Below are 12,148 nucleotides of genomic sequence, written 5' to 3'. Positions count from 1 at the left end.
TCATCCTATGTCAAAATCTGGAGCTTTGGAATTCAATGTGTCCTGTCTCAGCCAGATAGCTAATTGACACATTCATATTTCAATTGGAAATGGGTAGTCAAAGATCTGGGGGTTTCAGATGGATTTGGAAATGAAGCTACTTGACTCCAGATCTTACAAGGCTGTGTTAACCAGTGAGAAGATTTAGATCCAATTTTCTAGTTAGAATGTCAATGGAAAACATTTGATTTATAGTGTCAGTGGAAAACAAAAAATAAATCCCTAGGTGTTATGTAAACATTTTCTACAGGGTCATTTATAAGGCAAAAGTGAGCGTAGTTACTTCCAATGGAATTAGATCCAGCTTTTGTTTCTTTTAACAGTGTAGACACCCACATTTTTGGAACAGAATTTGGAGCCCGGTTTTGGGATCCTGCCTAGTCTCCACTAATCCTCTTTATTCCAGAAGCACTTTCTCTTAAAAATGGAAGTAATTCATGTAATTGCTACCTCATTCATTTTCATAAGAAATTTAGATATCAACAGATATCATTTGCTTTCTACAAATAGAAAAATAGAAATGGAATTTAAGGGACTTAGCACTGATTACAAAATTATTTAATATTATCCCCCAAATTCTGGCATTACGTTTCTGTCTATGAGCTGAGCTTGGAACCAGGCTGAGTCCTAGTTGAGTAAGTGCCTTGGTTATATTCAGAATTTGCTTTCCCTCACCTTAATCTGTTAGGCTGATGGTTTGACAGGTTGCATATTAATAAACTTATTCCTGAGACAGGCGAATTAGCTTCATATAGTGAAATAATTTTTCATAATGGTGGACAAATCTCTTAACTCCGGCTAATAACATCAGAATAAAATGATCCTGTTCCAAAATGGGTCAGGTGGAAATAGATGTCTCTATACACTCTTAACTTAAGGCTGGAAGCAAATGATTCAAATGCACGTGTTACTGTCAGGCGTGTCGTCTTCGTGTGCAAAGAAGGATAGCACATTTTCAAAGGGCTTTGAAACAGTTGAATGTGGGTAATGCTAATTTGGTGTAAAACTTCAAGTGGCACATTACTAATGCCAAAGAACAAAGCAATTGAGGATCTGGTAACTAATTACTAACAGCACTGTCAGTATTTTATGTAAGTGTGAACAAGAATCATATGTTTCTGATAGTTCATCCTTGTTGATGTACTTAGTGTTACTGGTGAAAGTGTGATAATGAACAGCTAGTTGATTACTGAGAGCTGCTGTGGACTCCTCTTGATAGCAGTGTATTGTACCCATGCCCGGAGGCCCTGGGGGCAGTGGACATTCTTTAAATAAATGAAACCACTTAATAGATGTTGTGATTTAAAGGCACTATCACAGACTTGAATTAAGAGACCCTGTCATAACAATCTGAAGCTAATGACACTGTGATTTGGTGTTGCAGGAAGCTGTGGAGACTACCAAATGGACTCATCTAGATTTCACATGCAACGTGGCTCTGCCTTCTCTGAGCACTCTGGGCCTTTCCGTGGAGACAGAATGAATAGATAATGGTGAGTAGCAGGGAGCTATATTAATTCAGAGATTCCAGGAGGAGATGAGGAAGATCAAATCAACAGCTGTGAATACCTGTGTGTGTGTGTGTGTATTTAAGAACACTTTATTCAAGAATCTGGAATTTACCTAATGCTCATGATAGGACAAAAATGACTCTATTCCCAAAACTAGGTGATTATGGATTGAAAAGACCCCAGACCAAAGGCTAAAGGTTTGTATGTTAAAACATAAAAGGGATACTGAAAACAAAGACAGAGCAATTCCAAGAATTTAGAATCACAGAACCTTAAATGTGGGGCTAGAAGGGACTTAAAGGTTGTCTAATTTGCTACCATCTAGCTGATGAGGCCCAGTGACATGAAGAACTTGCAGCTGGTTAATGGGAGAATTAGAATCAGCCTCCTAACTCCCAGGCCAGTGCTCTTTCCAGCACATCCATCCCTTAAGAAAATCCAACTCCTCATCTCCAAGCCACCCTTTACAAAAGCATCTGAGTGTGATTTTATCCTTGGGTAGATCACCGTGTAGATAACTGGTCTTGTGTGAGGCACATCTCATTCCTCATTGCAAATTACTCAATTTACTCTCTGGGATGAATCATCTCATATGGCACTGGGAAGCTTGAACCACTTCCTAGGACCACTGGACTGGGAATGAAAAAATCTGAGCTCAGGCCATATTTCTGTCAAGTCACTTAACCTTGCAGGTCTGTTCTCTTTATGAAGTTAGAAAAATGTTTGGGTGATCTCTCAGGGCCCTCTCAGCTCCAAATTGTTAAGATTCTATTTAAACACATTTGAAGGGGAGACAATGGGGGACAGGATGGTGACTATCTTTTTATATGCAAACGTACATTGTAAGTTCCAAAAGGGAGTGTGGATATGAACTGCTAGTAGAGGAAATGGACCCAGGTGGCTTGACAGCACCAGTGAGCAAAGCTGGGAAAGACCTAAGAAGTCTTTGAACAAAATGATGTTTAGATAAAAGGAATGACAAATGAACCAGGTCAACAGAGAATCTAGGTTAAGCTCATTGAGAGTCCATTGGCTGAGAATATGGGAGAGACTAGATTGTTGAATTTCTCTGAGTCTGGTCTAACAATGGGATAGGAAGGGAAAATTATTCTATGATCACATAGGTTTTTTTCTTTTCTTTTTTTTTTAAACGAGTCTCGCTCTGTCATCCAGCCTGGAGTGTAGTGGCGCAATCTCGGCTTACTGCAAGCTCCGCCTCCTGGGTTCACGCCATTCTCCTGCCTCAGCCTCCCCAGTAACTGGGACTACAGGCGCCCACCACCTTGCCTGGCTAATTTTTTTGTCTTTTTAGTAGAGACGGGGTTTCACCGTGCTAGCCAGGATGGCCTCGATCTTCTGACCTCGTGATTTGCCTGTCTTGGCCTCCCAAAGAGCTAGGATTACAGGCGTGAGCCACTGCGCCTGGCCTTTTTTTTTTGATGAGGGTTCTGCTCCGTCACCCAGGCTGGAGTGCAGTGGCATCATCTCAGCTCACTGCAACCTCCACCTCACAAGCTCTAGTGATCCTTCTGCCTCAGCCTCCCAAGTAGGTGGGACCACAGGCATACACCACCAAACCTGGCTAATTTTTCTTGTAGTTTTGGTAGATACAGGTTTTCTTCATGTTGCCCAGGCTGGTCTCGAACTCCTGAGCTCAGGGAATCTGCCCGTTTTGGCCCCGCAAAGTGCTGGGATTACAAGCATGAGCCACGGCGCCTGACCCACGTAGGTTTTTTATAACACTGGGTAAAACAAAGTTAAATTGGTTTCTTTATGAAGGCTTTCTCAGAACCTTTACTATGATAAAACGCTTTGGGAATCTCCAAGGTACAGAATTTCCCAGATTCATTTGGCCATGGATCACACTGTTTTGTGGTACAGTCCATGAGAAATGCTGTCCTAGAACTGACCTGGAGAGAGGGGGAAGGAGAGTTCGGGGTGACACTTTAGAACTTCTGCAGGGATGTAGATCAAAGCTGAAAGGTAAAAACTAAGCCCTTCAAACAGGTTTCCTCCTCCAAACACCAAAGTAGGTTATGAGCATATCTGAGCCTGGGACTGGAGACTGTAAGGTAGTAAAAATCTACGGGAGAGACGGTGACCTTGAAATGAAGGCCTGCAATGAAGTACGTGCCTTTTAAAAGGAGGGAGTGGGTGAACTACGGCTTGACTGTCTCATGCTTTCAATGATTCCAAATTAGTTGTGTTGCTTACATGGTTTTGTGTTATCCTGGGCTGTAAATGGTATCCACAGCAGAACATCCCTCACATTGACTCATTTTTATATGCTTTTATTTATTTATTTTTTGCAAAGACCAATTTTGCAGTGTGAGTAAAGGGGGCAGGCTAGAGCTGAGAACTGGCTCTTGGGTGAAGACATGGAATGTCTGTGCTGGAAGGGACCTGGAGTTCTAACTTGAGGTCCCTGGATGTGCATCAGAGGATCAGTGGATTCATGTGCTCAGTTTTGTGAGGATGTGCCCGTCCACTGTTTCTAGGGGAACAGTGTAAATGGCTTTCAGTAAATTCTCAAATGGGCCTTTAATCCCCAAAGCAGTCAGCAGTGCCTTACTGAGGCTTATTTTACAGGGAAAGAAACTGAGGCTCAGAGAGATAAAACAGTTTGCTGGCTGTCAGCATGATGACTTTGATCTTTGGTTGCTGGCAGGAGAGTTGCCCTGAGAGCTGGTAAGCAGTAGGTACAATAAAGAATCTGCTGAGTGAACCTTGACCATGGGTTTTGAGGTTGTCCTCACCCCTGGACTGGAGTAGGTTTTTTTTTTTTTTTTTTTTTTTGAGACGGAGTCTTGCTCTGTCACCCAGGCTGGAGTGCAGTGGCCGGATCTCAGCTCACTGCAAGCTCCGCCTCCCGGGTTCATGCCATTCTCCTGCCTCAGCCTCCCGAGTAGCTGGGACTACAGGCGCCCGCCACCTCGCCCGGCTATTTTTTTGTATTTTTTAGTAGAGACGGGGTTTCACCGTGTTAGCCGGGATCGTCTCTCGATCTCCTGACCTCGTGATCCGCCCGTCTCGGCCTCCCAAAGTGCTGGGATTACAGGCTTGAGCCACCGCGCCCGGCCTGGAGTAGGTTTTAAGATATACATTGTGTTCTCCATTTGACAGCTAGAATACCGACAATGCAAATTAATCAGAGTTACCGAAACTTGAACATTTGCACTAAAAGCCCTAAGTCTTGACTCTCCCAAGAAATTACTCACAATTAAAGTGTTATACATTCCATAAACAATATGCAAACAAATCTAGAAATAAATTGGTTTTAAATATGCAATAATCATGAAAGGTTTTCTCTGTATTCAGGATTACTGTGTGTTTTGCCTTGGATATCACAAAGATTTTGAAATAAAACGAGTTTTCATTTTACCTTTTAGGAACATGATATAATTTATCTGCATGATTGCATTTTAATTAGCACTCCCATTGCCTATTTAAACGTGCAAAGATATAAAATGAGCCAACCAAACAGGAAGACACATAGCCAAGGTGTTAGCTACTGTACTGTTATTGAGCACAGCCTTGGGATGAAGCCCGCACCAGACTCAAGTTTTAGTAATGTGAACTGGTTCAAAATAAAGCCGTTTGTATGCATAATATTTTACATAAGGGTTAAGCTGCCTTAGCAATTGGTGATAATTATGGATCTTTGCACAGCTCTGAGGATCTTCAAACATTCTTTGGGAGTAAATCAGGCATTTCTGCAATTAAAAAAACAACATGTAAAGAATTTTACAGGGAGCATTTTAACACAAGTCTTAGATGGTGAGGTGATGACTCTGGGAACCCTAAAACTACATCAGAGTTGCACCTGTGTGGAGCTGGGGGTGGGGAGGGCAGGGGAAATGATGCAAACCACAAGAGTGGACTTAGTTTTGGAGGGAGGTCTTAACTATCTTCATAGCACAGCACGAGGTGCTGGCTCAGCGTGGTATGTGCTGCTGTTCCGGGAGCCTCTACTTTTCAAAAATCTGAACTAGGTTATTAAGAAAAGATGAAAGGCAAAGTAAAGACAATTTGCCCTTCCCAACCTTGGAAGCCCTAGCTTGTAACACCTTTCTAAACAAGACCTTTGTGGGTTGAGTCGATGGAGCTCTGGCTGATTCCTTCAGCCTTTTCAGTTGTGGCCATGGAGGTCAGATGAGCTGTAGCTCAGGCTGGTGGTCAGATGGCTATTATTGCCTGTTAGTAATTAGCTCTCAAAATTAAGTAGACAATTGTTTAAATAATATGCTCTGTGGGTCGGGCATGGTGTATCACGCCTGTAACCCCAGCACTTTGGGAGGTCAAGGTGGGAAGATCCCTTGAGCCCAGGAGTTTGAGAGCAGCCTGGGCAACATCATGAGACCCTGTCTCTACAAAAAATTAAAAAGAAAAATTAGGCAGGTGTGATGGTGCATGCTAGTAGTTCCAGCTACTCAGGAGGTTGAAGTGGGAGGATTGTTTTCGTGTGGGAGGTTGAGTTGCAGTGAGCTCTGATAGTACCACTGCATTCTAGCTTGGGTGACAGAGTGAACCTCTGTATATATTTTAAAAAAAGGCTATGAATATTTTATTTTAAATCTGCATTCAGATGAAAGAAAATTGTTATTATATGACTTGCTCAACTACCAACTAGTTAACTAAAACTGGGATTCTTTGGAATAAAATGCATAAACCTTCCCTTTAAGTCACGCCATGATAAAAAATCTCCAGAGGGAAAAAAAATCACATACCTATGTAGCTCCAAAGAGAATGGAAGCACACTTAGAACTAGTAAACTTGTTTAACAGTTGTGGTGTAATTGTGACACTTCATTGAACAAAACTGTTCAATGGGCAGAAAGATTATCGTTATTTTTTGGTGGCATTCAGAATTATGCTTCTTGCAAAGCAGGACATTTCCATGTTTGTAATAATACCTCATGAGACAATCCATCCAAAAAGTATCTTGTAATGATTAGATTGCTCTAAACAACAAATACCAGTTAATAATGTGAGTCGTCCATAGCTTTCAGGGCCCTAGATATGATAAATAGTCAGAGAAACTTGGCCTCTGAATTCTTAATGCCTAAACAATGCGCCCTCAACTCAGTAACTGACATTGATGATGGCAAGGGCCCCCACTGATGACTTACTTGGCTTCCTCCATCAAATTCCTCATAAAAAAGAGGGAGCGTTGGACAACAAAACAAGGGTGGCGAGCCTAAATCTTTGTCCATCCCAGGCTCTTCACCACTGAGCAGACAAATGAGAGTGAAAGCACAGACTTCCTGCTCTTTCTCTTGCAACCCATTAAGCCTTCTCTCTGGTAAACAGGCCTGCGGTTGCTTTTGTTTAGTTTTGTTTAGTTCTCCTCCCTTCCCCCATTTGTTTAAAGCATTGAAAGTCCTACAACTGCTGTGGCCCGTCATTCTCCCAGACTACAACCTGCACAATGGCAGGGTTACAATGGGAGAGGGAGGCTGGCGGTGATTCCTTTGTGTTTCAGAGAGTTTCAACGAATTTGTCAAGCTGCAGCAGCTATCGCCGTGTAGGTACTGGGGGCCAACCGGTAAGCAGCAGATTCTTCTGGGTTGATCTGTAGGAACACGTTTTTGCCTTTTAGTGTGTCGTGAAGCATGGGTGAGACGCTCTTGCTGTGTCCTCGCTAGTTCCCGCAGTTCTGACTTATGCCCTGAAAACTGTACAGAGAGCTTGGAGATACAGTGTTAAGTAACACCAGCGAGGACATCTAGGGCTTTGTGGATGCTCCGTGCCCGCCTCCACCTCCTATGCTGCTGTTGCAGCCTCACACCTTAGTTGGCAGTACCTCTCAGGCTTGGGTGGAAAGAGAAGGCAGATAATTGTAAAAACCAGATAAGATGCCTCAATGAGGCCACTAATACCAAGGGTTTTAGTTTAAAAATCTTCATAGCTTTGTATTTCCCAACCACCATATTCTCCTAAGACTTGGGTTTGGTCACCAAGAATTTGTGCGATCTTACATAAATCACTAACATTCTCTGGGTTTCAACATCTTCATCAATAAAATTAGAGTACTTCAGTGGTTCTCAAAGTGTGGTCCCTGGAACAGCATTCTCAGGGAACTTGTTAGAAATGCAAAATTCTTAAACCCCAAAAGAGAACTACTGAATGGGCCATGCTGGGTGAGGTCTAGCTATCTGTGTAGTTTTAACCAGCCCTTTAGGGAATGCTGTTGCAGGCTCAAGTTTGAGACCGCCTGAAATAGATGATCTTGTGCATTCTTTCTAGCACTGGCATTTCTTTTTTCTTTTTCTTTTTTTTTTGAGATGGAATCTCTCTCTGTCGCCCCGGCTGGAGTGCAGTGGCGCAATCTCGGCTCACTGCAAGCTCCGCCTCCCGGGTTCATGCCATTCTCCTGCCTCAGTCTCCCAAGTAGCTGGGACTACAGGCACCCGCCACCACGCCTGGCTAATTTTTTTTTTTTTTGTATTTTTGGTAGAGATGGGGTTTCACCGTGTTAACTAGGATGGTCTCCATCTCCTGACCTCGTGATCTGCCCGCCTCGGGCTCCCAGAGTGCTGGGATTACAGGCGTGAGCCACTGCACTCGGCCAGCACTGGCATTTCTAATGACTCTTAGTTTCAGTTCATCAAGCCAGTGCAAACCCAAAGCTCCATACACACGATAACATTTTCCAGAGTGAGACTTGTCAATTGTATCAGCTGTGAGCATCCGTGCTGATACGCAACTGAAGAATCAGAATCATGAGATGAAAGGAAAACTATGGAAACGTGAACCAGCTTGGCTGGCTAAAAGCCTTTCCATTCAGAATGTTATATTGCTCTTCAGTCGCATTGAAATGATTTTGCAGGACAATGGTAAGTACTTGACTCCTGTTAGACTGCTCTAGGCACCATCTACTTGGATGTGCACATTTGCTTGCTCTGAAAAAGAACTCAAGTTTTGTTTCTTTTTTCAGTTTTTGTTTGAGAAAGTCAGCTTGAGAACACTAATAATATGGTATGGCTCCACCTGTGAAAGTAACTGCTATGTTACATCTGAAGGCTAGGAAGATGGCCCGCCTGCAGCAGGCGTCAGAGCTACGACAGCGACATTCAGACCCAGGTTTCACTGCATGTATCTATTTTTCTTGCCATTCCCTCCCTCCTCCTTACTTGTGTAACTTCTCCTTATCTTTTGGACATCAGTCTCTTCTGGGATGTTCTTCCTGAACAATGAGGTTAGGAGCCCCACCGTCAGGGTCTCTGGGCGCCCTGTTCTTATCTGTGTCACTGCCGTCAACAGTGTGTCATAATTGCTACTTGACTCAGCCATTGCCCTGCCTCAGTCTAGATCCATGAGGAAAAGGACTGTCCCTCATCCCTCATTTCACTGGATCTACCACGGTGCCTGGCACCCAAGAGGGCATCTGTATTTGTTTATGGAGAATGGCTCCATGTCTCCTGGCTACCCTCTGTTAGATTAATTGTTCCCCTTATTCATGCATTTGTTAAATATTGACCAATCAAATATCCATTGTTCAAAAATTAGGCATTGCCTAAAGATGGGACAGAGTACTGGGTGCTATTAGGGATTTAGAGAGGAGCTCATTGCACCCTCTCTTCAAGGACCTTATGGCTAGTGGCTTCCCTGTCTCTGTTGCGTTTGTTTTTGACCCTCAGGTGCAGAAGGCCAGACCACAGCAAACTCTAACCTTTGATCTCCTCAAGGCCCTCCTTTGTTTTCATGCTTTCCTTTTATTCTCATTCCTCACCCCTATTTTTGTCCTCTCTGTAGGTAACCAGTTTAACATGTTTGTATTATTTTATTTGCCTGTATTCTTGTAAGACGTATATTTCTGTTTTGTAAACGTGTTTTGCATTTACGTACATGGTATATAAACAACCTCCTTCTGCTTCTCACTTTTTCTGCCCAGCATGTTGTGATGTGTGTTGGTACGTGTGGGGAGGAGGTGGTATCTTCTCGCTGCTGTATAGTACTCCAGCCTGTGCTCCTCTGCTGTCTTATCTGCTTCTGCAGTGATGAGCCCCTGGACTGCCTCCAACTTCCCATTACACAGGTGCTGCCATGAACATCCTCATACATGTTCCCTTGACTTATGGGAGAATCCCTAGGAATTAGCGGCATAGAGGGGTGCCGTGTGTCTCAGGGACAGGATTGCTGGGTCATAGCATACGTCCATCCTTATGTTGGCCGAGTGCTGCCAGATTCTTTCCAGAATGGCTGCCTCAATCTTACAGGCTGGCAGGAGTTCCTTGTATGTATTCTAGATTGTAGTCCCTTGTCAGTTTTCACATTGCAGATATCTTCTTCCAATATGTTGTTTGTTCGCTTTATGGTGTCCCTTGCTTTAAAAAAAATCCTTTGATTTTTTTTTTCTTTTTAAAAATGCATGACAGAGATTGATTTTGAATGGCCCTTAATGATCGTTTAATTATGAGCAAAAGCAGGGGGCTTTTTACCTTAACTAACATAAATTTTGCTATGTTTCAAGACCTAGACATAGATAGCATTGCACGTATGTGGACCTTAGCATGCCTAAATGTGTTAATCAGTAGAGCTTAAATGCAGAGAAACCTTTAAGTATGAATCATAAAACTATCTAAATGTCAATCTGTTTTGGAGATAGGATTACAAGTGTTGTAAATAGGAAGTCATGCACACTTGTGATAAGCCCTGTAAATCATCAAAACAAAATAAAAGAAAGGAAAACTCTTGAGAAAGCATTTGTGACCCTGGGGCTCAGGGGCCAGGTCTCAGAAAGGCTGAGAGAAAGAGCCAAATTGGTTTTCCCTTGGGCAGGCCTCTGCTTACACTCCTTGTGAGAATTCAGAAGCAGCCCTCTTGGTAGTTCTTGTTGCCTCTGCACATTTGATCTTGGCCAGCAGGTAGCCTGTTAGAGTTAGCAAAGCTTCCAAAGATTGTATTTTTAAAAAAATAGAATATCTTGATATGTGTCAAGAACACGTCTTAGTTCATTTTCTGTTGCTATCACAGAATGCCTGAGACTGTGTAATTTCTTTTCTTTTTTTTTTTTTTTTTGAGATGGAGTCTCGCTCTGTCGCCCAGGCTGGAGTGCAGTAGCGCGATCTTGGCTCACTGCAGGCTCCGCCTCCTGGGCTCACGCCATTCTCCTGCCTCAGCCTCCCGAGTAGCTGGGACTACAGGCGTCCGCCACCACGCCCAGCTAATTTTTTGTATTTTTAGTAGAGATGGGGTTTCACCGTGTTAGCCCGGATGGTCTCCATCTCCTGATCTCATGATCCACCTGCCTCGGGCTCCCAAAGTGCTGGGATTACAGGCGTGAACCACCACGCCTGGCCGACTGTGTAATTTCTAAAGAAAAGAGGTTTATTTCTTTTCTAGAGTCTGGGAAGTCCAAGATTGGGAGGTCTCATGACCCAATCATCTCTTAAAGTCCCCACCTCTGAATACTGTTACATTGGGGATTAAGTTTCAGTATGAGTTTCAGAGAAGACGAACGTTCAAACCATAGCAAGCCTTTTATGATCCAGTGTCAATAACAATTTAATTCAATCCTTCCAGGCCCTCCTCCCTTCTGTTTGATGGAAGGCCACATCAAATCCTATACTGCAGTTCCCGTTAGCATGCCAACTGTGTGCACAGGCTGGTGTCTCTGCCTGGAAGGAACACCCACTTCATGGACTTTTCCCCATGCTCAAGGCCCAGCTTAAGCTGCATCTCATCTATGAAACTCTATACGCTTCCCCTTGTCCCATCCATGTGCTACTACTGTATCAAGTACACAGCCCAATTATTGCAGATACTGCAAGGTATTGCAGTTATTATGCGTCTGGCTACCCCAGTTCCACTTAACTTTGAGCTTCTTGAGGGAGGAACAGGGTCGTGTTCACTACGTGGCCCCAGCAGGCCCTCAGACATAAAGCAGGGACCCAGTAATTCTCTCCAACGTGAGAGAAATCTGTTTTCTTGCTCATTAAAGATTACCGTCTGGTAGCCTTGATCTTCAAGCTTTTAAAATATCAACTAACTAATCTGGTGAGTGAATTCATGCTATTGTGTTATGGGTTTAGTGTGTAAAATCTTCTACATGATATTTGCCTCTTAAAAGGACATTTTTGAAAACAGAGGACTCATACTAATATAGAAGAATGACTATAACAATGGAATTTATAAATAACAACATGTTGACTAGGAAGGGTAGGGGATGTTTGGGGGTAGGCAGTTTTTTCAATGCCATACGAATTACCCCATCTCTATAAAATATTGATAATTAGGGATGCATTGAGTATGTACACAGTTAGTCTTTTCCTCCAAGTTTCTCAATAACGGGGGTAGATAAATATATAGCACATGAAATCTTTGAGTACCTATGTTGATATGAGTCAAATTTAATCATGGCAACAATACACTGATACTTGTCCCTGAATAAGATGTGTTTGATATGTTTTGTTGCTAGAAATTTGCTGCTGGAGGAGGCAGAAATAATGTAGGAGGCATAGGAATGTTTCTCTTCAAGATGAAGATTCACTTCTTAGGATTCTCAGTGAAGATTTTCTTTCCTGATTTTTCTTTTTCATCCCTGAACATCAGCGGAAAGGTCCTTACTCCATGGATGCAGACATCAGCTGGACAGAT

General features: G+C 43.0%; 1 long non-coding RNA gene across 2 annotated transcripts in view; it reads left to right on the top strand.

Annotated features, from left to right (window-relative positions):
• The window catches only part of LOC126953738 (uncharacterized), a 110,056-nt gene that overhangs the window by 16,992 nt on the left and 80,916 nt on the right, over positions 1-12,148 (top strand). Inside the window, exons 2-3 of one of the 2 annotated variants that reach the window (XR_007725335.1) lie at positions 1,424-1,532; positions 8,487-8,756. This is a non-coding gene — a long non-coding RNA (uncharacterized LOC126953738). Of the gene's footprint in view, positions 1-1,423; positions 1,533-8,486; positions 8,757-12,148 lie in introns of those variants that run through there. The other variant, XR_007725336.1, reaches the window with a different exon arrangement.

The sequence above is a fragment of the Macaca thibetana genome, chromosome 4 (genome assembly GCF_024542745.1).
Source record: "Macaca thibetana thibetana isolate TM-01 chromosome 4, ASM2454274v1, whole genome shotgun sequence".
NCBI classification, from domain to species: domain Eukaryota; kingdom Metazoa; phylum Chordata; class Mammalia; order Primates; family Cercopithecidae; genus Macaca; species Macaca thibetana.
Note: the sequence above shows the minus strand (reverse complement) of the source record. Positions and strands in the feature narration are given on the sequence as shown.